The following is a 25763-nucleotide window of genomic DNA, read 5'->3' on the forward strand; positions in this document are numbered from 1 at the left end:
GCCGAAAACTCCTCCTCCTCCTCCTCCTCCTTCCCCCTCTCTCTCTCTCTCTCTCTCTCTCTCTCTCTCTCTCTCTCTCTCTTTCTCTCTCTCATTGTTCTTGACTGTTCTTCATTCATTCTAATTGATCTCTCATTGTTTGCGGTTATTGTTAGAAATCCGATGAGACTTAAAAAGTCTTTGAGATCGATTAGATTCTTAACAAGCAAATCAAGTATGTAAATCAAACAAGAACACAAAATGAATCAAACTGTTGTCAAATGATTAAAAAACTACACCCTCAGTAGAACTCTATTAAGAATTTCTATTGTAGAGGTGTGGTAGGGTTACAATATTGTTTTGAATGATAAAATCAACTCTTAACCTAATACGGTGCATACATGCACCATATATATAATAACCCTAATAACAAACGGCTGGACAGGCCCAAAACTGTGTACAAAATGGACTTATACAAACTAGCCCAAACATGCAATCTATTAATCCCAACAATTACCCACTTTACGTCATTTGAGGCGAGAGATATCTATTGTTGTGTCGGCGTGGATTTCTTCACGGTCTTGAATAGTTTTGGTATGATAGCCAATAGAGTATGACGAAAACTAATGTACCAATGAAGCATGTCATTAAAATTCTTCTTGGTAGCATCGTCATTTTGTTTGCACCTGTTTATAATACTCAATATATGCTCCAAACACGTAGTGGATAATAAGTGTTTGTTGGGTAAAGCGAACATGCATCTTTGGTTCTCTCCACAAGTGAACATCATTGTGAGATATTTCGTGTCAGTTTTGCCCATTTTCATTTTGTTCACATCGCTTGCCTTACCAATCGGTCTGACAATTGGCTTTTTCCTCAAGGCAGAGGCGATCTCCTGATCCAGCTTCGCAACTTCATGAATGTATGTGACCAACATTCGTTTGATGTGAGCAAGAATGCGGTCATACTTATGTTATTTGGTTAGCAAAAGTTTATGAGTAGGATCCAATCATGGGGGTTAAGGTTTGGAAGATTAGCAAGAGAGATTTCATGAGACGTGTTTTCAGAACCTCGAGTCACTCGAAACTTCACGTTGATAAAGCTTCCGGCAGCAACTGGCTTTAGTACCTTGACCAATGTAATCTTCTATGCACTCCAGGTTAAGTATTGAGGTTGAGAATAAGCGAGATAGTAATCAATTAAGGACCGATCGGTTTTAGCATCAGGAGAGGGAATTGATGCAATCAACTCAAAACAGTGAAAAACAAATGCCCTTTGGGTGATCAGCATATCAAACTAAGTCTCTAGAATTCTCCAAGTCAAAAGAAATAACCGACTCAAGCCAATGAGTGATTGGAGACTCGATGGATTCTTTTAATAACTTTTCTAATGTCCACAATGGAAAAAGAGTTTTTCTACTTTCCAAGGTGTCATGGGCTTCTTTCTCTTTTCGTTCCTACTCTTCAGATTCCCTTGTTATTATGAGGTTTTCATCAATAACCTGATCATGGTGCCTTCACTTTAGCAATTCCTCTTTGGTTTCTTCTTCATCTTCACTTTCGTCGATAATTTTCTTTCCTTTCACTTTTGAACCTAAAGCTTCACTACCCTTCGGTTTCAGAGGTGTCTAAGTAGTTTCGGTTGTTAGAGGTTGAGTAGATTGTTCTTTTGTAACTTCTCCCCTTGTTTTGGAGGAGCACCCACCTCAGAAACACCCTTAAGATGATGCAAGATCACAAGAGCAGGATGGAGTTTCTCTGCTAAGTGCCGACAGATGATAATGGTAAGAATTGTGTCATGAGCATCAAGTAGATTGGTTAGAAGAGTACTGACATTTCCCACACAAGTTTGCATAATAGCCTTTTCAGATTTAAGTTCATCGATAATCTTATTTGCTTGGTTAAGCTTCAGAGTTTGAGTCTTGAGCTGAGGGGTATGAAGAGCCAGATCATCCATTATTTTGCTTTCAATGGCTAAGTCAGACTGGAGTTTGTCAAGACGAGAGTTGACCGAAGATCGAAGCTCTGTGTTATAAGCTTGAATTCCCTTACAAATGCTTTCAAAACTCTTTTTCTCAGCCTAGAGTGAAGCTATGAGTGTCTTAATAGTAGCATTCACCTTATTGGCATTTGTTGCAGAAGCAGCCTGAAGAGATTCCAAAAAGATTCGAGCATCCGAGATTAGTTTTTTGATATTTTTGGTCGCCTTCTGACAACAAGATGTTGAAGTGTCCACAACTTTGGTGGCTTTATCAATTGTGAGTTGTTGTTCTTTGACCATTGTGGAAAACAGAGCCTTGACTGCTGCTTCAGAGTAATCAGTGGTGGAGGAGGAAGAGGCAGAGGCAAGCAAAGTATCGAGCTACTCATTCAGAGCCTTAAGATTCCTTTTGGTTACTGGGGCATCATTAACTCTATCACTTTCTAAAGTGAAGTCGCTGTAGTGACAGGTGTCAAACTCTGCATTGTTGCCACCAAGAATGGTGTCAGATTCATCTAAGTGAAGTGGGAAAAGAGGTTTAGAAGTGATAGGGATCTCAAAACCAGAAGTTCGTACCCCTATATCAGATGCGTTGACAGGTACAGGTGGTTCGGTTGTAGTGGTAGTGGTGGTAGTAGTTGTTTCGGTGTATAGTGGTGGTGGTAAAGGTGTAGCAGTGTGTGGTTGATTTAAAACGATGGGGGGGGGGGGCAAGGAGCAATAGAAATAGGAGCAGTAGTGTGTTTAGCAGAAGGAGGTGGAGATGGAACAATTTTAGTAATGCTTACCTCAGGTGAGTCTTCACGATTTGAATCCTTAGTCTCATTGTGCTTCTTTTCATGTTTAACCCGATCATCCTGATCCGAGGGAACATAGTCATTGTCGCTTAAGGACGGAGCTTTCGGCTTAAGAGTCATCTTTCACAGCTTTTGCTTTTTAGGAGTTGAAGGTTTGGTGGTTTGAACCTTTCGCTTCTTAGGTGTGACAGGTTTGGATGAGGGTCCCTCTTGAATTTTGTTCCTTTTATCCCCTTTCTTTCCTCCTTAATTTGACTTGTCAGCTTCATCGATGGAGTTTTGCATTTCTGAAGTAAGGGGCCTTGGACCCGAAGCTAGAAGTTTCTTGTATTCGGTTATAATTTTGCTTGCATCGGAAACACGTCTATAGGAAAACTTTGAAGAGTCTGAAACGATGATCTTCGTGGTGTGGAAAGTAGCAATAGCAGACATTAAAGAATACGCCTTGACAGGAACTCGAAATTTCTCCATAGCCCTTTGAGTAATAATGGTCCACAATATCCCACATGAAATCTCAGTGTGACGAGAAGAAGAATTTAGACTTTGAACCAATTGAGTCCAAAGAATAGACCCATAATCGAGATTGATGCCATGGTATAGACCATAAAGAAGGGTCATGAAAGCTTTTCTAGTACCATGAGATCCAACAACTCGTTTGGAAAAGCTCTTGAGGAGAAGGGTAAATAACCCATTCCATTAAGGAGGAAGGCAATATTTCTTAACCTTTGTGATAGTAGAGAGAAGATCAGTGTACCCCATGTTGTAGAACATTTTGAAGAGCTGTGTTGTAGAAATTGAGTCAGGATTCACCATGGACTCCGTATGAGGTAGCCCTAACAGAGAGCAAAAACAAATTTTGGAGACAAAAGTTTTCTTACTGAAAATCTCGAACATAATACGTTCTTCATCCTTAACATACTTTTCCAAAGAGTAAACCTGAGAAAGGAGTAACATAAGAATGATATCGATCTTGGTTAAAGTAATTACCAGTGGTGAGTATTTCAAACATGTAACGATCTGGAGCATGAATGCATCATACTTGAAAGGCATCAGGTCGATGATCAGGTTCTGGTTGGGTTTGATCGTGAGGAGAGTAGGCTGAGCAGTGTGTTCTTGAACTGAAGATGATTCTACCATTGCTGAAGCTTGGTTGAGAAGATGAACGATGGAGAAAGTTTTTACCGTTTGAGTGCTTAAGAGTTTGTAACTGGTAGAGAATAAAAAGAATCATCAGAAATCCTTTTATACGATTACCAAGAAAGAGAAAATTGGTAATGATGACATGAGCGAGATTTTCTAGAATGGCGCTTGATTCGACGTGATTTGAAAACTGTTTACCCTTGGAAAAAGCGTGTCAGACGGCGTAATGGTAGGTGATGTTTCATTGGTCACGCTCCTTTATTCAAAACTTATCCTTTTACCACCTCTTCACCTTATCTTAACTGTTCAAATTCCTTTCAAAGAGACAAATTTGGCTTTCGCTGCATAGTCAAAATAAATAGACTAAGTTACTTTTGATTCAATTTATAGAAGAACATCATTGAATTAGGAGAGAAATTGAGAATGCCATAAGTGCCACGAACAAGACTTTTGGAAAATCAAGAGATTCTCGTGCAAGAGTGTGCCAACGAAAAAGAAATAAAACAAGTTATATCTATGGGATTTAAGTGATGTCATTTGAGACACAAAACTGTGGATCCTGAGCACAAATTGTTTCCTTCAAAGTCAAGAGAGACTGAGAAGTGCTTGTGTGGTTTCCCATTGAAGTACGTTCAATTGTTTGTTAAGAAACATTGAAAGGCATCTTTTAAATTCGCTTTAAGGGTGGCTTTCTCTTCAACCAAACTACGAAACTTGACATACTTTTAAAAGTTGGATGAAGTACTTGTGTGGCCGGTGTAGCCTATGACATCAAGTAGGTTGGAATCTTTTTCAGTGACTTGGTGAAGGGGCAGAAATCTCAAAAACAAAATAAAGCTAGATCTTTTTGGGTAGAAACGCCTTAGTGTTAGACAATTTCATAAAGATCTCACAAAAATAAAAGAGATTTCTTGGTACATACCACATGAGTGGTTTCGTTAATACATGGGTGAAAAACTAGAACATTCAATTGTTCACCGTCAAGTCATTAAAGGTGTTGGATTGTGGGTTTCACTTAGATCATGGTGAAATGAAACTAAGATCATCAACACAGATGTTATGTAACCATAAACCTCAGTGGTACATGCTGAGAGTCTCAAGGGTTACATTCAGGGAATCGAAAGTAATGGAGAAAAATGGTGAGGTGGTTAAAGAATCAAAAGTACCTCTGCTATACGAAAATGACCAAGCAGACAACTCTTAACTCAATATGAGAAGAGTAAGGTAGCTCATGAATTAAGTGATTTTAGCAGCCTAATTGGGAAGAATCGATTGGTGTAAATCGATCCAATTAAGGCTTCACTGTAGAGTTAAAGGAGGCTTCGGGCAACATACAACAACGTGCTTCTAGGGACACTTAGCTAATACATAGATTGAGAGTTGATAACTTTCCCTTGATATATTGTTGAGACAAGTAGCAAGTATGAAACAATATAGTTTTGAAAAATAAAAGAAAATATTTTGCATTTTTGATATTTCTGAAAAGGAAACAAAAACAGAAAGGAAAAATATTTTTGAATTTTTGAATATTTATGAAAAGAAATAAAAACAAAAAGGAAAAATATTTTTGAATTTTTGAGTTTTTCTAAAAAGAAATAAAAATATAAGGAAAATATTTGTACAAAAAATACATGAAGTTTCAACTGAACTTTCGCCTTTGGATGGATGAAGTGAAATATACTGAGCATTTGGTATAATTCGGTGCCCGGAAAAATCGGAACCGAAATAGACCAAGCATTCGCTCTATTTCGCTTGTTTAAACTTTAATGAAGCGAAAGCGAAAGGTATACTCATGGAACCAAAGATGGTTTCAGTACAGATTCGGCTTCCATCATTCCTAAGCCTTGGAGTATTTTATTGAAGGTTGCTTCAGGTAAGGCTTTTGTGAATATGTTAGCCAATTGATCAGCAGAACGTACAAAATGAATTTCTACATTACCGTCTTCCACATGATCCTTGATAAAGTGGTACCTCAGTGTTATGTGTTTCGTCTTTGAATGTTGCACTAGGTTGTGACATATTCGGATTGCACTTTCAGAGTCACAATAGAGTGGGATTCGCTTCACATTTAGGCCATAGTATCTTAGCTGACTTTGAATCCAAATGACCTACGAAGCACACGATGCAGCGGCTATATATTCAGCTTCGGTTGTGGACAAGGATACACACGTTTGTTTCTTGGACTGCCAGCTGACGAGTTTTCCACCCAGAAATGGACAGCCACCTGTGGTACTTTTCCGATCTAGCCCACATCCTCCAAGATCAACATCTGAGAATGCTTGAACGAAAAATCCTGACTTCACTGGGTACCATATGTCGAGAGATGTTGTTTGCTTCGGGTAACGGAAGATGTTCTTAACTACTATCATATGAGGTTCACTTGGATTGCCTTAAAACCTGGAACAGTAACAAACAAAAAACATAATATATGGTCTACTAGTTGTATGATACATTAGCGACCCTATCATTTGGCGATAGAGAATCATATCAGCATCCAGTTTATCCAGAGATGGTGTTATCTTTGTTTCGAATGCCATTAGAACCTTCACTCTAGAGTATCCTATCATTCCGAACTTCGGCAGTAAAGTCTTTGTGTAAGCCTCCTGATTGATAAAGATGCCTTCTGGTCCCTGTCTAATATTTAACCCAAGGAAAAAGTTAATTAGACCCATTGAGCTCATCTCAAATTTAGTCTCCATCAACTTGCAGAATTCAGCGGTTAGGCTAGAATTCGTGGAATCGAAGATGATGTCATCGACATAAATTTGGACGATCATTAAATGGTCACCCTCTTTCTTGCGAAAGAAGGTTGGGTCAACCGAACCTTGTTTAAACTTGGACATCTTAAGAAAACGAGTTAACATTTCATACCAAGCTCTAGTAGCTTGCTTTAGACCATATACGACTTTGTCCAAAATATAGCAATGGTTGGGATACTTTTCGTTCACAAAACCTTGTAGTTGCTCAACATGTACGGTTTCTTCTAGTTCTCCATTCAGGAAATCACACTTGACATCCATCTGAAATACCTTGAACTTTTTGTGTACTACATATGGTAAGAAGATTTGAACTGATTCTAACCTTGCTACTGGAGAGAAAGTTTCTTCATAGTCAATCCCTTCTTCCTGACAATAGCCTTTCACCACCAGTCTCACTTTGTTCCTCATGGTGTTGCCTTCTTTATCCATCTTGTTGCGAAACACCCATTTTAGACCGACCACAGATGCATTAGGTGGTGTGGGAATCAATCTCCAAACCTTGTTTTGTTCGAACTCATTAAATTCGTCTTGCATGGCCTGAACCCAATCAGAATGATCGAGTGTAGTATTAACTGTTTTTGGTTCTATTTTGGAGATGAACGAATTAAAGATGCAATATTCCACTTGAGAGAATAAAGTTGTTTGCTTCGCTTTCAATTAAGATTGTGTAAGAACTCCCTTAGATGATTCACCAATGACTTGTATTTTTGGATGATCTTTTTTCCATTTTGTGAGTGGAGGGTAGTTTGGATCATAGGCATGATCCAGTTCAGCATTGACTTTATCTTCGAATTATGATTGTTCATCCGATTCATCATTCGTATTATGATTCACCCCCTCGAATGATGAGACTTTTTCAACATCTGGTTCAGAATTCTCCCCCTCGAGTGGACTTTTGTGGGTCATGGTTGGAGATAAGTTCTCCCCCTGTAAAGGCGAATCTGATTTGTTTGCCTTAGAAGAACCCTCCCCGCGCAATGGAGTGCTTTCTTCTGGTGGTTCTCTTGAGGTTGGAGGTTCTCTTTCCATTTCTTGGCATCGTCAATTATCTTCTTTATTTCATCGACTTTATTATCTGTTGCTTTTGTTTCAAAGTTGATGGCCTTATCTGACTCATCAAAAATCAACATATATTCCTCATATAGATCAACTATTGGGATCGTGTCTGAACTTGGTGTTGGAAAGATATCTCCCATTTGACTTTCGCTTGGTTGATTCTTCTTTAGATAATTATCATCAAACATGATATAATAGGTTTCTTCGATTTTCTTGGATCATTTGTTGAGAACCCTATATGCCTTAGAGGTCAGCGAATAACCTAAAAAGATACCTTCATCTACTTTCACATCGAACTTGTTTCGGTTCTCTTTGGAATTGAAGATAAACCACCTGGAACCAAAGACATGGAAAAATTTAACGTTAGGTTTGCAAGTATTTAAAATTTCATATGGAGTAAGATTTAATCGCTTATTCAATAGGGATATGTTCTGAGTGTAGTAAGTTGTGGCGATAGCATCAGCCCTGAAATACAGAGGCAAGCAAGTGAAACTGAGCATGGTTCGGGCTGCTTCACACAAGGAATGATTTCATCTTTCAAATATGCCATTTTGTTGTGGAGTAAAGAGAGTATAGAAATTGTGAGTTACTCCCTTTTCAGTTAAGAATTCTTCAAACTCGTTGTTTTTGAATTCCAACCCATTATCGCTTCTGATGTTGCGAACCAACTTTTGCAAGTAAACTTCCACTTGCTTTATAAAGATCTTTAACTTTGGAGTAGCCTCTAATTTTTGTTTAAGAAAATACACCCATGTAAAATGTGAAAAATCATCAACATTTAGTAGTATGTACTTACTACGATCAACACTTTCAATTACAGAAGGTCCACAAAGGTCGATATGTAGAAGTTGAAGAGGTTCGATGATCTTCGTGTTTATACGAGTTGGATGACTTTTTATGCTTTATTTTCCCATTTCTCATGCAGCACAAAGATTTTCTTTGTCAAAATTCAAGAGAGGGAGCCCTCACACATGATTACCAAGAACAAGCTTGTTGATGTCTTTGAAATTGAGGTGCGAATGTCTTATGTGCCATAGCCAGCTATCATCAGAATGAGCTTTTGTTAGTAGGAATATAGCAGGATTTCCTCTTATCGAATTTAATTTTAATGGATACATTTCCCCTTTTCGCTACGACTTCAGTAGAACTGCTTTCGTTTTCTTCTCTATTATCTCAGATCCTTCGTCGTAAAAAGATACTTTAAGTCCAGTCCCCACTACTAATTGTGAAACACTAATCAGATTGTGTTGTAATCCTCCCACATAAGCCACCTTTCAGGTTGAAAATCTCCATTTGTGATCATCCCATAACCCTTTATCATTCCAAAAGAATTATTTCCATATTTGACACATCCACCATCTTTAAGAGCCCGAAACTCTCTTAACTCTTCCTTTCTTCATCTCTTGTGATGTGAGCAGCCACTATCAATGTACCATTCGTTGTCAAACTGCTCGTCACATATTACCTACAAAAATCAAGCAGATTTAGGAACCCAAAGTTGTTTGGGTCCTTGTGAGCCTTTTACAGCACAAGGAAAAGTAATAGCATGATCAACAAAATACATTCGTTTTATTAAAGTGGTTTCATGTTTCCTTTTAATGGTGAAAACCTTTATTTTGTTATTTGTTTTGTTTGAATCAATTTGATTTTCTTTATTTTGATTCTTAACGAATTTTCTCTTATCTTTCCTAGGGTTAGACGTTGATTTCTTGGTTGGGACTTCAGAATCTGAGACGAGCTTTCCTTTCCCTTTAACATCCCTGACATGAGTTTTCTTTGGTTGAGAATGATTGGGTTTCTTGGGGACTCTTTTGGGAAATGATGACATATGAGCAAAACATCCTTTTTGTTTATGTGAAGCATAGGAATGACAGTGTGAACACTGAGTGGGTTGCGCCTTTGAATGTGCTTTTCCTTTTTGACTAAAGGCCTTTTCTTTACGCACATAGTTGGAGTTTTGGGATTGCCAAAACTGCTTCCTCTCATTGAGATTTTTCTGATATCTCCTATTTCGCTGACATTTTTGCTCTGCAAGTTGTTTGGATGATTTATGAATATTTACATTCGGTTTCGGTTTCCTTGCATGAGTTTCGCTTCTTACTGATTGAGATTTGATTGTATTTTTGGTTGCGCTTTGAACCTCCTTAGTACCACTTGTACTTCCATTCTCGAAACTTGATAGCTTGTTTATTTGTTCTGCAATGTAACGACCTTTAACCCTCCAAGAGGTTCGTTCTGATAATCCAACTGTTTCATCTGCGTTATCAATTGGGGCAGATCAGAAATGATCGTCACAGCCATCAACATTATTTTCATCGACCAAGGTTGTTAGTTCATCTGTTTGACCCTTGGTGACTCCAGTTATAGTGTACACACTCTTTGGTATGGTTTGTAACCTTTGGTATACCACAACCTTCTCATTCATGAATTTGATCTTGTCTTTTGACAATCGAGCAAACTCAATAGAGTCTTCATGTATAAGTACTTTCGTTTGTTTAGGTTCAGTCTTAACAAATCCATAACAGCCAACCTCGTCCTCTACAAATATTTCACTCATGTCACTGTCCTCATCAAGTTTAGATGTATTTTCAGCATTGATCTCGTTATCTGAACTCAACTTAGAACACGATGAATCAAATTTTTGTACAGTTTCGGTTTTTATTTTCAATTTGTTATTTTCATCTAGTAAGTTTCTGAGCATGTGCTTGTGGTCTTTGGACTTAATAAATGACTCAATTTTGTCCAGTCCAATTCTGTAGGCTTCAAAGGTTTCTTACGATGAGACAATTGATTCATAGTTATAGCAATAAACATCTATTTCATCTTCCTTTAATTCAAGGAAAGGCAATATTATTTTGTGAATCTTTTTGCCAATCTCACAATCTAAATTCAACTGTGTAATATTGGTATAAAGACGTTTAACAATCAAACAAAAAATATTCCTTTGTTTCAAAAACTTTAAGTTATCACGTTGCAAATAAATCAATTCGTCTCTTACCCTAACCAACTCTAATTCCTTCTTCTTTATCCACATCCTTCACTCCTCACTCTTGGAAGACACCCTGCTAATTTAATCAGTTAGGTTAGAGTTCGTGAGGCAAGTTTGTTTTAGACTACCTCTTAAATTAGAGAATGTGAATTTTAAATCATTTAGTTCTTTTTCCATAGTTAGAGAGAGGTATTTTAAGTAATTCAAGGATGTAATTTACCTTATTGATCAACCGATCACCTTCGTTGATCTGATCTCCGACTGGTTTTGTAGTAAAGCATTTGTCTTCCCTCTCTTTCGCTTCTTCACCTTCGCCATCTATTGTGTAGCCTCTCATTTGTGACACAACAATAGTCACCATCAAACAGTTGCCATCATACACATAATTTTCTTCCTTCGCAACGAATACCCTGCCATATGTGGGCTTGCAAACTTCTTCATCTTCCGAGTCAGTAGACCAAACCTCTACACCACTGAACACATCATCAGTTGCATTTTCCTGCACAATTAAAGTAGGCATATATTTGTCATTAGTTTTCTTCTTCTTGATCTCTTCCAGATTACGCATGTGGTAAGCCTCATCATCTTCTCCCTCTTTCTTCTCATTCATCTTTCTTAACATACAATCCTTCGCCAAATGGTTCTGCCCGTAACAGTAATTGCAATCATACCCAGAGTTACCAACTAACTTTACTTCTTTCATCTCTTCTTCCTTCTGAGAAGTGGTTTTATTCTCCTCCTTCGCCTTCTCAGAGCTATAACTCCCTTTCCAGTTTTGGTTTTTGGCAGATGGGAATTTCTTCCTTGCGAAACGTTTGGGGTTAGATACCATCAGAGCATACTCTTCACTAGTTAAATCACATTCAGAAAGATCTGAATCTACTTCTTCTTTAACCACATTCTAACTCTTTGAGACAAGGGCTAAGGTTCCCATGCTTGAAACTACTTTCGCTTCTTTTGTCACGACACTTTCATGTGACTTTAGAATCCCCACTAGTTTTGCCAATGAGTAAGCCTTGAAATGTTCATAAGCTTTAACAGCTGAAACCACCGCCATCCATTCGGGTCTTAGACCATCCATGAAAGTGACCTTTTGTTCTATCACTTCTCTTCCAATTCCATGTTTGATCATCTTGCTGAGCAGATGGTTGTAACGGTTGAATGTTTGAATAAGACTTTCCTTTGGTTTTTGCTTAAAGTCACCAAACTCCGAGAGTAAAAGAGTTTGGATGGAATGATTGAGATCCGCATCAGTGGAATACAACTCCTTAATCCTTACCCAGATCTCATTTGCAGTAGTACAAGAACTCACCAGACGAAAGGTATCAGATTACAAAGCAAATATGATCATCCTCATTGCTTTTATGTTGCTATTCAGTTTTTCCTTCTCATCTTGAAGGACTTGTTTTACGTCTATCATCAGTTGAGTGCACTCTTTCTGTGTATTAATGGTTCTATTGGTTCCGGAATGAACGAAGGGACCCAAACTAATTGCTTCCTAGATTAAATACCCATTAACTTCTGAGCCGAGAACATAGTCTTCAAAATGAAGAGCCCATACTTCATATTTGTGAGTATATAAAATCGGAATCCTTGTAAAGCTAGACTTAGGGTAAAATCGAAATCAAGGAGTAGCATCAATAAAATGATGAAGGCTCCAACAGATTCGATAATAGCAGGAACCCTAAAGATATTTTTCAAACATAAGAGATGTGCATGAATTACACAACCTCCTGCTCTGATACCAATTGCTGAGACATAAAAAGTATTTGAGATCGATTAGATTCTTAACAAGAAAATCAAGTATGTAAATCAAACAAGAACACAAAATGAGTCAAACTATTGTCGAATGAATAAAAAGCCATAACCTCAAAAGAACTCTATTAAGAATTTCTACTGTAGAGGTGTGGTAGGGTTACAATATTGTTTTGAATGATAAAATCAACTCTTAACCTAATACGGTGCATGCATGCACCATATATATATATATAATAACTTTAATAACAAACTGCTGGATAGGCCCAAAACCATGTACAAAATGGACTTATACAAACTAGCCCAAAGACGCAATCTATTAATCCCAACAAAATCATTCATCGATTCTTCAAGCTATATTGAAGGCGAAACCCACACTGCTAAATTTCAGATGTTTTGACCGTGTTTTGCATATTTTGGAAGCCAAAAGGGGTTATCGACGGTGTTCTTCGTTGAATCTAGAATCGAAAGCATTTTCGGTCGAAAACGCGTTTGCGGCCAAAAACTTATATTAAAATGTTTTTACAATTTAAGTGTAGTATTTTCGGCCAAGATATCCAAATCAACCTTATTTTCAACATGAATAAAATTAAATTGAAGCCAAATTAATTTATATTTGAGAAAATTAATCTTAATTATTTAAATTTTTAAAGTTTCTCACTTGGATCGGTTAATGCAGATAAATGGCAGACCTAAAATTCTCAGAAAATCACAATATTGCAGCATTTCTGACAGATCCTCCAGCAGCACATCAAGAATCTAGGTCCATGGTTCATGGACTTAAAAATTGCAGACTTGCTCATGCCTTTCAAACTAATCCCATTATATCTCAAGATTTAATAAAGCAATTTTGGGACAAAGCCTTTGTCAAAAAAATGGAGCAAATGGGGAGGGCACGGTGGAATCTTCAATTCAATTCAAGGAAATCATTATGTCCGAACAGATTATCCGAGATGTACTTCAAATTAAGGATCAACCTGGTCTTCCAAATGAAATTTATGTAGATCAAATCAAGAAGATCCTCAATAGGATAGGCGATGAAGGAGTCTTCCTCCTACAATTAAAAAGATGCTACCTCCATATTGGCATTTCCTTTCCCAATCCTTTGTCATATGCATTTCTGGCAGGAAAGCTGGTCCAGATGAAATTTCTTTGTTGAATACCGACACCATCTCTGCATTATTCATGGATCTTGATTTCAATTTTTCAAGACTTGTATTGAATGAAATGAAGAATAATTTACAAGGGAAGAGAAAGGGAAAAAATTTAATGTACCCGAGGTTCCTACAGATGATCATCAATGCCAAATATCCTAAACTAAAAGGAAGAGGAGAAACCTTGGATCTAAAGTCTCTAGGTCCTAGCACTTTTGGTCTTATAAAGCAAAATCGCAAAGTCTCAAAATTTATGTTTCAAGGAACAAAACCCTTAGAAATTTTGGCTGTTTTGCCGAGATTGATGAGGATTCAAAATTAGATAAAGACTCGAATGAAGAAGATGAAGAAGTTACAGTTTCTGATCATGATGATGATGCTTCTCCTCCTGTAGCAATTATTGCAGAGGAGCATGTTCCATTGATCAATGTTAATGATGAAAATGATGATAATGATGATAATGATGATGATGATGATGATGATGATGATGATGATGGGATAAATCTAGAAGATAATTCTCTAGGTCTTGATGATGATTGGGATGATGATGAAGTTGAAATGGATCAAGGAGGTGATTTATCGGGATATGTTGAGGATAATCTATTTTTTGATTTAGAGCCTAACAATGACGACCTCAGTTTGTTCTTTGATGAAGTCAATGATGTTGCAAATCCTTCAACAGAGATAGGGGAGATTTTGTGACTAATTTGGATTCTATTGCGAGGATTCCTCCCCGAGCAGATGTTACTCCAGCCATTACGCCATCAGAAACTGATCTTCATGAGACACAAGCCTCCCAGCCTCTACTTAAAAGGAAAAGACTCGATCCAAGGCCGGGAGTGCTTATCAGGGAACAAGCTCAAGATATTCAACAGTCTGTTGTTGTCGATACTCCAACCCAACCAATCTATTTTGACAGCCATTCAATGCATGAGGAGCCCATCACTGTTCGCTCATCTTTTGAAGTCGGGAGTTCTTTAGCTCCTGGTGGCTCATCACCTCCCCAACCTGCGCACGATGCTGCCTCGGAGAGGCTTTCCGGGTTCTTAGTTCAACAGGATATTGGCCCTGCACCCCGAGGCAAAGGGATATCTATTGGTGCAGGGAGTTCCGAGGGAGTAGATCCATTAATTTCTGAGCTCAAAGCCAAGATTGGATGTAACACTCCAATTTCTGGTATGTAATTTAAATATGGTATTTCCTTTTCTTAAGAGGTACTCGACAAGTCAGTATCCCGACTCGTTGAGTAGATACGAGATTTGCACGCGTTTTAGCGTGCGACTCGATGAGTCCGTATTCCAGACTCGGTGAGTTCGCCTGTCTGGATAAAACCGTAAATCCTAGGGTTTGTACCCTATTTAAACATCATTATAGCCTCCCATTCTAGCCTCCAGTACCTTTAGATCACTTCTCTGTAAAACCATAGTCCCCATTGTTGAGCTTGAGTGTTTTGTGATAGCTTGGGAGTTGTAGAAGAGAAGGAAGGAAAGAGGATCGATAAAAGAGGAAGGAATGCTAGGGACTTAGCGAGTTGGCGGCCCAACTTGATGAGTCCGGTCAACTAAAAGTTGACTTTGACCAGGAGGTTGACTTTGACTAGTGGTAAATTAGTCATTTCACCCTCCGAACAGTTATCGGTATCTGATTTAGTGTATATGGAATTTGTAGCCGGGGAATTCTGGAGCAGCAACCAGACAGTTTCAGATTTAGCATCTCAGCAGCCAGCATTACAAGGTGAGTTTCCTTCCAGTAGGTACGGGTCTACGGCCACAATGTCGGCCTGTTTAGCTAGTAGTAGTCTCGGATTTCGATCTGATGCAGTAGTTCAATGTGCTTGATGTCTTTGTGATTCAAGCATGTATTTGTGTTATGTGTTCCGGACTTTGGTCCGATGCAGTATGCAATATATATGTTTATGCTAGTATTTATGATTATGTTATGCTATGTTCAGTCAGTTCCGAACTTCGATTTGATGCAGAGGGCAAGGCCCTGGTTAGTTCCGGACTTCGGTCTGATGCAGTTTCCGAAATTTGGTATGATGCAGAGGGCAAGGCCCTGGTTAGTTCCAAACTTCGGTCCGATGCAGTTTCGGGACTTCGGTCCGATGCAGTGGGCAAGGCCCAGTAGTTGCTTTATATATTGTTGTATGGTATGTGGTAGTTTGGGGGAGCTCACTAAGCTTTGTGCTTACAGTTTCAGTTTTTGGTTTCAGGTACTTCCGCTAGTAAAGGGAAGAGCTCGCGATGATGGCATGGCACACACCACAGCTTCAGTTTATCCTGGGAGTTTTATTCGGATATTCATGATATGTTTTGACATCAGTTGATTTGATACATTCGCTTTTTACATTTGAGAGATGCGATTCGTGGTTTTATTATATGATGATTGATTTCATGGTTTTAGTAATGTTTAAAACAAAATGTTTTTTGGGTTGTATTTTTGAGATGTTACATTGGAATATTGAATCAGAAGATCATTAAGAAAGATGTTTTGATAGGAAATCTAGATGTTAGAGTTTTTGATCTTGAAAAGGAAAACCTTGAAACATCACTGCAAATTTCAGCTCTGCAGCTCAATCACGACGCTCTCTCTGCTGGATACTTCGATCTGAAGAACAAGCTGATAAGTGAATTTGACGACAAATTCAAAACATCCAGCGGAGAGACAAGTGTGGTTAAGACATTGTAACGCCTGTGTTTCTGGGCTTGCCATTTTTAGCAATGTGATAGTCTAGGTTAACCTTTGTAACCCGTTTTGAAATAATATGATTGTATTATTTGAGTATTATGTGTTTTGTGCTTAATTGCTTAATTATGTGGTTTGATTAATTAAGAATAAAAATAAGCGTCAAAATTTAAGTGTAAAATAAACTTGATATCTTTAGATAATGTTGTAGTAGTTGAAACAAGGTTTCCGAAGATATAAAGAATGCCGAAATCCGAGTTATAACGAGGAAGTTATGACCTGTTGAAGTTTCGCGACAGAACCGGCACCGCTGATTAACGTAAAAAGTGAAATTTACATTAGAGCGATATTTAGCCTTAGTGATCTAAATGAGAATAGAAGATCTCATTGTTAGTATCAAAGCGATAAAAAGTTAGGCAAGAACGGACGTCAAACGAAGAAGTTATGAATTTATAACAAAAATTTCTGTCCCGGCCTATTAAAAATAAATAATAAAAATAAAGTCAAAATTAGCCGATGGAGTATAAATGAAAGTTGTAGAGCATAGTCTCACCTTTCCGTGGATATAAAGAAAGTCGAAAATGGAGTTCGTATGAAGAAGATATGAATTTCCGAAGTTTGATAAATAATTTGTATTTATTTTTAATCAAAAATCCGGCATTATCCGAAGGGGGAGTCAGCAGTCCGATCCGAGGTACGCGCCGCGTACTCGAGTACGCCATGCGTACAGCCAGAGTGTCGACACTTCGGATGACGCATGCAGTGACGCATTTCGGAAGCAGTACGCGCTGCGTAGTGCAGTACGCCCCGCGTAATTGAGGCTTCCAGCCTCCTATAAATAGGATGCGAGGGCAGCCGGCCAAATTGCTATTTTTCTCTCTTTTCTCTCCCGTTTTGCATCGTTTTGCATGCCCGAAATATCCCGAAGCCCCGTTAATATTCTCGAGTCCCGAAGCGAATCCCGAGATCCCGGAGATCCCGAGAAGTGCGGTTCCCGAACCGAAGCTCTGCCCGCGAGAAGTTCGATTTTTGTGGAGATCTTCCAGATCTGCTGTGGATTACTACTTCTGCAAGTCGTAGTGCTGTCCGATCATCTTCTGATCAAGTGAGTGTATACTACCTTTCATAAACGCAATAATAATACAAGTATGATTTGAGTGTATTAAGTTTATTGTCGTTTATACGTGTGAAGGCGTTGTTACTTTCTCCTAACGTATAACTATGAAGTATTTTATATGAGATACGTGTTATGTGTATATTTTGTTGTTATGTGTGTGAATGTATATTCACTTTCTTCTATCTTACAGATCTGATTATTTCTATATGAAATACGTGTTATGTGTGTGTGCCTCATCTGTTATATGGAAAATGTATTGATCAAGCATGCTATACAGGTTTTGAAAATATGTATAAAAATGTATGTTTTTATCTACTAATATGTTGGGTAGAACATGGGTAGATAGTTGGTGTGTAATAAACAGATGAGAGGCCTCGTTGTTGTTTTAATCCAGTCATCTAGCGGAATTTAGATGATGACCACGGACTTTTCTAGACAGTCTAGTGGAACGCTAGCAGGCTCATAACCTGTAGGTGTTAATGAACTTGGGTGTTCATTCGCTGTATTCCATCCCCCTCATGGTTGCCTTATTTGACTTATATTGCTGAGGAAACCCCGCAGCATGTGTTGTCACCCCGATGAAAATATTCTTAGATTAGGTCCCTTGTGTTAGTTATTTTAGGGACATAAAGTGAGAATAACGGGAATGGGTAACTGGGTTATTGTTGGTTGATAATAATTAATTTAATTATTTATTGTGGGTTGAAAACCCTATATGCTCACCAGGCTCCCAAACCTGACCCACTCAGTTTTATTTGTATTACAGGAAGTGGCGCAAGGGCGTAAGATGGATGAACCATCAAGTTGTTTTGTTTACAAGTCTATATATGTAAATATTTGTTGAATGACTTGTAATGTTATCGTTTATGCTTGTTGGTCTATATTGGAACATGACACCCCGAGTTTTGATTATATAATGAAAAATACATTTCTTTTATGAAATGCTTTGGTAAACATTGTTTTATCATGTTTTGTTTTTGGTAACAAATTCCGTAATACTTTCAAACCAAAAGGATTTACTCTGAATTTATTTTAAAAGCATAAATGAAAATCGGTCTTTTCTGGCCGAGATTTTGGAGATGTCACAGACATCCCATGGTGCCCCTGCACTAATAACTCAGGCTTCTCATGATATTTCTCAACATGTTCGTACATCTCGTATAGTTGATTGATTCGACAAAGAACCTGCTCAAGCCAATCCAATATCAATTCTAAAGCAAGCTCAGAAACAAGCCAAGTCTCAAGGAAAAAGAGGATTACTTTTCATGAAAAATTCAGATCAAAACATTCGTGGAGATCAGCCTAAACTAAGGATTTCTGAGCTCGGGCGAAAGGGATTCAAGACCAAATACAGAAATCGGTCAGGTATTACAATGTGGGGATTTCACAAAAAATTAAATATCTGGGTGGTCAAGAGAAAGAGTGGAAACGTGGAGTACTATGCTCATCAAAATGAATTTAGTTCTTGGACTAAAGTTGATCTTACAGAATTATCTGAAGCTCCTTTCCACAATCCTTCAGGTGATCCTTGCGGAACCAAGTTCCAACTCTTCCTGGAAAATCAAGTCAAGAGGAAGTTTGACGTAATGAAGACTGCTGATTCGATTGTGAAGAAATTCAAAGGGTTAATTGATCCCAGCACCAATCGAACTTTTAAAAATGTGATGTGGCCTCCTACTCGACAAATGGAACAAATTCCTATTGTTCAACAGCTTCCTGATGGGTAACTAAACGATATGGAATATTGGGTTTTTGACGAGGTCACAGCTTCTACTGTCATCAAATTCCCGACCGGAACAATCTGCCTCATTGAAGCAAAGGATCTTCTTCAATTTTGTGAGCGCAACATCCATACCTTGGAAAATCATCAAATTATGGTCAAAAATGAGATCTTGGAGCCTGCAGCTAAAGAATTTATGAGCATAGTTGCTGAAATTATCCACAATCGAATGTGGGCTGGTGCCATGAGAAAAGCAGATGTGCTTATAGTTCACAAGAATTTAATTCATGCTAGCCTCAAACCAAGGGAGAGACTGTTAGGTCATATTTTGTTGGTTTGAACAATGCATTTGTGTTTTGTTGGATTTGTATAAGTATTTCATGAGTTTTTGGTTGGGGGGCATTTTCGGTCCAGATGGTGTTTTCGGCCGCAAACCATTTTCGGCCACTGTTCCCTATATATACCATTAGTAGTTGTCAGACGTACAGTAGTAGTTTTTAGTCGTCTAAGTGTGTTTTGCTTCCATTGTACGAGACGATTGAGTTAACTGAAATCGTGTGTAATTTGGTTGAATTAGCTTCTACTCCTTATTCTTTCATCATATTTTAGCTTGATTGTTTGATCACTAGTTGGTTATTCGGCTTTTGTGGGACTTACAAGTATACTTCTAGTTCAGAGTGCTTTGGCCCCTTATTTTTTTATAGTTGTATATTATGTAAGGTGTGATATACTGTGATAACCCGAATTTTTTTTCCGTGTAAGTCCAACAGTCAACTCAACTGAGTGTCAGACTCGTTTCTGCTATCGTTTAGTCTTGTTTAGAGTCTATTTAAAGGCTCAAAGCTCAGTACATTCAAGAATTAAGTAAAGGATTGGATCGCATACACTTTAAAACACCAAAATCCAGCCATACACTCCGTTTGAGGGAGTGTACGACCATACACATGAGTGTATGGCCATACACACCCCTCCATAAGTATGTTAATCATTCATTTCTAAGCCATTCTTCAGTTTCAAGGTCAAGACCATCGATTTCTCTCTCAACTATCATCCGTTTTTCATCCCAATCTTCAAGAATGTAAGCCTTTCATCGGTTTTGATTTGTTGTTAATCCTTTTAAATTAGTAACACCCTCTTGATCCATCCATTAACAACATCTTTTGGCTAGATCTTCAAGTTCACCAAGAACACACACTTGTTCTTGGTGATTGTGAACCCTTTTGATCCTTCATATCGTAAGTACTCTTTCCCTATGCTTAAGTACATGTAAGAACACTAGATTAACACCTTGAAAATGCCTAGAAATCATGAACATGAGGTGTGTACGGCTGTACACTCCTCAAAACATCCTTAAAGGGGACTCCAAAGTTCGTTTCTGGCTTCAAGACTTGAAGAGAAATTGTCCCACAAGCATCCTTACCCTTGGAAAATGATTTTGTGCACTTGTTACCATGAGTGTACGACCGTACAATCCCTGGCCACACACTTCACCATGTGGTCGTACAATCCCCTTTAGTGAATCACATGTGATTCCAACACTTGGTCAAAGTGTTTCCTAGTCCCGTGAGGTGTTTCATTGCGTTTGGTTGCTTCCAAACACTATATTTATGTCAATCTATGCCATTTAGGACTTGTTAAGTCTCGGGAGTTCATCCGTGGAACTTCTCATCCTTACACACATATTCGCTTGAATCACCCACATCAGGTGAGTTCATACCCCATAATCAACCTTTTAAACTATTTTAAATGCTTTTACCGGGGGGGGGGGGGGGGGGATACATGCTGAACACAATTGATAATTGTGTAATTTTTGTTAAACATCTTTCAAAAGATTACTTATGTCTTTTAATAAGTGATCAAAACATTTCAAAAACTCTTTTAAAGTTATGTTACTTTATAGTTTAACAAAACTCCGTTTTTAAAGTACAAGCATAACTTAGTAGTAAAATGAGTCTTTTCAATAACATTTCAAGTAAAACACTAGTAAACTATAATGGGTATAGTTTAGAGAGTCAATTCATACTAGATACTAGAGCATACTATAAAGAAAAACATGGAGGTAGAAACAATACACGGTAATAGAAGGAACATACTAAGATACTATAATGACAACATACTAAGATACTATAATAGAACGAACATAATAAGGTGTGGCAGCATGGGAAAACTACATGATCTAATTATACCAATGAATCACTAACTCATTGTTCTAAACAAAAGGTGATAGTTATATTGGGTATACATGATCACATAAATTTAATGTGAAGTTACACGGCCTAGCAACTGGTTTGCTATTGTCGTGTTTGGTTCCTAGAATCTTTTGACAGGGAGAGCGTATGGTATTGGAACTAGCCTTCACATTATGACCTTCATAAAAAAAACATGTTTTGAGGTAATTAGTACGTCAGGATGTCAATTCATAAGACACTGAGTACTTATATTTTCCCATTACTTTCATAAATTGAAAGTTCCACTTGAAAGTTAATGCAAATTATTTTCAAGTCAAGATAGTTATAAACTAGCGAAAAACTTCCACCTTTTCAAATGACAAACAGAATAGGCAGGTCTAGTACATTTAATAGAAAGGGACCATAATGCTAACCTTATGATTCCTTAATGTATACATTAAGAAAAATATACTAGTAATATCTGATTAATAATAGGATGTGTGATTTCCGCTTCCTTTCCTGTTCCTGGTTTGGTTGTAGGCTTAGGGCGGATTCACCCAGACTATTATGCATTCGATATTAGTTATATATATATATATATATATATATATATATATATATATATATATGTGTGTGTGTGTGTGTGTGTGTTATGTATACATTAATTCATCATAGGGGGTACCAGGTATGGGTCAGGTCATAGGATACTAATTCAATGCACAGTTTTCTAGTACAAAACATACTTTTCACACCGGAACTTTTGATATACAAAACTAGAAACTTACCAGTAAAGGGTTTAATCCATTTTATTAAATGATCATTTTTAAAGGACCTTAGGTATTTAACTCTATAATAGCTTAGTTTATACATCAAAGGTTATATATAATTAATACCCAATAGGTAGTTTGATGTGTGCCTTCCGCCTCATTCCCCGTTCCTTGTTTGGTTGTGGGCTTAGTGTAGATTCACACAATTAACTATCTATTCGATATTAGATTATATATAGCTAGTATAAACTAAGTGATTATAGAAGGAACCACAGTGTTTACTATTTTATTATAAGAAATAAGGGTTTTCTTAAAGAATCTTTTCATAAATTATAAAGGAACTATTATAGTTAACTCCGTGAGTACCAAGGGAATACACCAAGGTTATATACAACAAGGATCGAACAACCAATGGGACGTGTGTCATCCGCCTCATTTCATGTTCCTTGTTTGGTTGTGGGATTAGGACATATACACACAATCGATTGCTTGTTTACTCTAAGTTTTATATAACTTGTATCCATTTAGTACTCGTAGAAAGGATTGTAGAGTCATTTTTACTTATCTTTCATCAAAGCAGGAAATATAGGATTTTTTGGAGGAACGGGCGAACTTTTCTAAAACATAACTTACGACTTACTAAACTTTCTACAACATAATTACATCACTAAAATCTTATGAAAGCACCAGCTTAATTGCTGATAAACTCTTTCATATAACTTGTATTCTCAGGAAACTAGTAGACAGGTACGCGCTGGGAATTCAGAAGATGGAGCATAATAGCTTCAAGTCTTGTTTTGTTATTTGCTTATGTATTCTATGTTTTGTGAACACACACTTTGTAAACACTTTCTTTCTAATGAAATGGTTGTTTATAGTGAACTAAGTATATCAACCGATAAAAGATATACAACTATAAATACAATGGGTCTTAAGTGCTCTAGATAATGATATATTTTAAAAATATAATAATAAGCTATAAAAATATACCTACTTGCTTATACATGTATACATACTAGGACAAGTATCACAAGAAGAACAGAACATAAATATTTAAAGGTTGAATACTACGATCAAACCTATGCAGTTATGGAATCGTATCTAGGATCAATATAGCCCGATCAACTATATTTATTCGAGATGTGACCGACATGTGCTTGGGAGTGATGTGGTGTTGCAACGGTGTTAAAACTTACCTAACCCTATACAAGAGATTTCTAGATCAGAACATGAAAGTTAGAATACTATAGGAGTATTATATGACATTATAACATGATAACAAGTTTGAAACATACTAAGTACATTACATTAAAATACTATAGGAGTATTTTACGCACTATATACATACTTATGTGATAACTTAAAAGACCCTTACGGATAGGTCTATAATTATTAAGTGTATACTTTCATGGTTTTATATAATTGAAATTTTATAGACTTAGAAATTGTGATCTATACTTCACTACATGTTCCTTGTTTGGTTGTGGCTTCTGAGTAGTATCACTTATTCGAAGGTTTATTTAATCTTAAATTATATACAACTTGTGTACATTGTACAATTATAGAAGGACTCTGTAAGGATCACCCAATAAAAGTTACCCTTAATCTTATAGATTCTTTAGACACTTCCATTCTCGCACAAAAAACCCAGATAGATGCAACCACTTCCTCATAGCAGTCAACAGGAGAGTCAAGAAGGAACAAGATCAAGTTCATGAGAAGTTTTCGAAGAAGAATCAACCGAAGTAACCAAAACGTCTTATGCGTCACACTAATAAATAATAATCTTGGTTAACTTAATGAGTTAGTGGAAACACTACTCACCCTATGTGATAGGATTATTTTCTTTACATGCAACTGGTAATAGTTATTCAGGTCACATATATTCATTCGAGGACATCCATTCCAAATTCATAAAGTTTATTCAGTATAGACTCTTTTATGAATCGTTTCTAGAACCCTGTGGAAGTCAGGACCCAATACATTCAGAACTAGGATAACCTTGTCTTTCAGCTTTCGGCTTTTATCCACTGCTATAGACTTATTCCATCTCATCTTTGTATTCTTAGCAAAAGATGCCTCGCGGTAGACCATTAAAGCGCGTAGTCAACAGCACGACAGAGAACCCGCCATCCCAGTTCGACCTAGCTGCCTTTCAGGCAGCGGTGACAGCAACAACGGTGGCTGCCCTAACCCAAATTCGTGCAAATGGTATCAATGGATCTGGTAGCGATGCTCATCCAACCAACCACGGAAATACCCACGAATACCCACAAGAATGTTCGTATAACGACTTCATGAGTTGCAAACAAAATCCTTCAATGGAAATGGTGGAGTCATTGTTGTGATGCAATGGTTCGAGAAAATAGATTTGGTCTTCGCAATCTGTTCATGCCCAAAAGGGAGCAAAGCAAAGTTTGCTGCCTGCACCATCTCTGATAGAGCCCTAACATGGTGGAACAGCTTTGTTAAGTCATTGACCCTATCAGTGGCTAACTCAATGGGTTGGGAGAACTTAAAAGAGTTAAGGCTGGAAGAATAATATCTGAGGGGAGAAGTTCAAAAGATGGAACAAGAACTATGGGAGCATACCATGATTGGCTCATACATAGTGACCTACACTGACAGGTTTTGTGACCTGGCAGCACTATGCCCTAAGATGGTTACTCCAGAGAGTAAGAAGATAGAAAGGTACATCTAGGGCCTAATTGCCTCGACCCAAGGTGATGTATTTTCTTCTAACCCAGCCACATTCGACAGCTTCAAACGCCTGGCTCAGAGACTCATCGACCATGGGATCCTCCATGGTGTAGAAGTCCTCGTACCCGAGCCATCAAAAGGAGAGGACTATAAACAGAAGAGGGGGGACAAGATAAAGAAGAAGACAACAACACAGGAACCCCCGTAAGAGCAACAAACGAGTACCATGTACGCCGTTACAACGCCTGCTGCTCTAGCACCTGCCAGTTGTTATGTTGGAACCCTTCCGAAGTGTGGAAAGTGCAACTATCACCGCACCGGAGTATGCCAGGAAGTACAATGTCTGAATTGCCACAGAAAAGGATACACAGTCCGTTTCTGCAGGGCACCGGCTCAACCGATCTCCCAAGTCCCAAAGTTGAAGCAAACCAAGCTTGTTATGGTTGTGGCGAGACTCGACACTACCGGAGGGACTGCCCGATAGTGAAGAACTCAGGCATAAATGGATGCATTCTGATGATCACCACCGGAGAATCAACCCCGAAGTCGCCGTCGAGCAGCGGTACGTTTTCGAAATAATAGTTACTTTAAAAATTAATTAATTTAAATTTATATAAGATTAAAACTTGGGGAAAACACTTAAAAAGTAATTATAATAACTCACATACTGAAATAGATCATAGTATTCAGGAGAACTAAAAGATCCATTCAGAGAAGCTATGATGGCTTAGCATATAGATTAGGGTTGTGCATAGCTAAAATGTTGCAGAATTAGAGTGAGTGATTCCGCCTTAATTCCTGTTCCTTGTTTGGTTGTGGATTTGAGGCAGAGTTACTCAGTCGACTGTTTTATTTATCTTAATTATTCATAACTTGTATATGACAGACGATCGTAGTGGTACCAAGGAGGATCGTAGTTTAAACTATCGATACTAGTTATCGAAACACTTTCTTTAGTATGTACTCGCTCATCACGGTACGATACGTAGAAGTGTTA

The sequence above is a fragment of the Lactuca saligna genome, chromosome 3 (genome assembly GCF_052625555.1).
Source record: "Lactuca saligna cultivar CGN05327 chromosome 3, ASM5262555v1, whole genome shotgun sequence".
NCBI classification, from domain to species: Eukaryota; Viridiplantae; Streptophyta; class Magnoliopsida; order Asterales; family Asteraceae; genus Lactuca; species Lactuca saligna.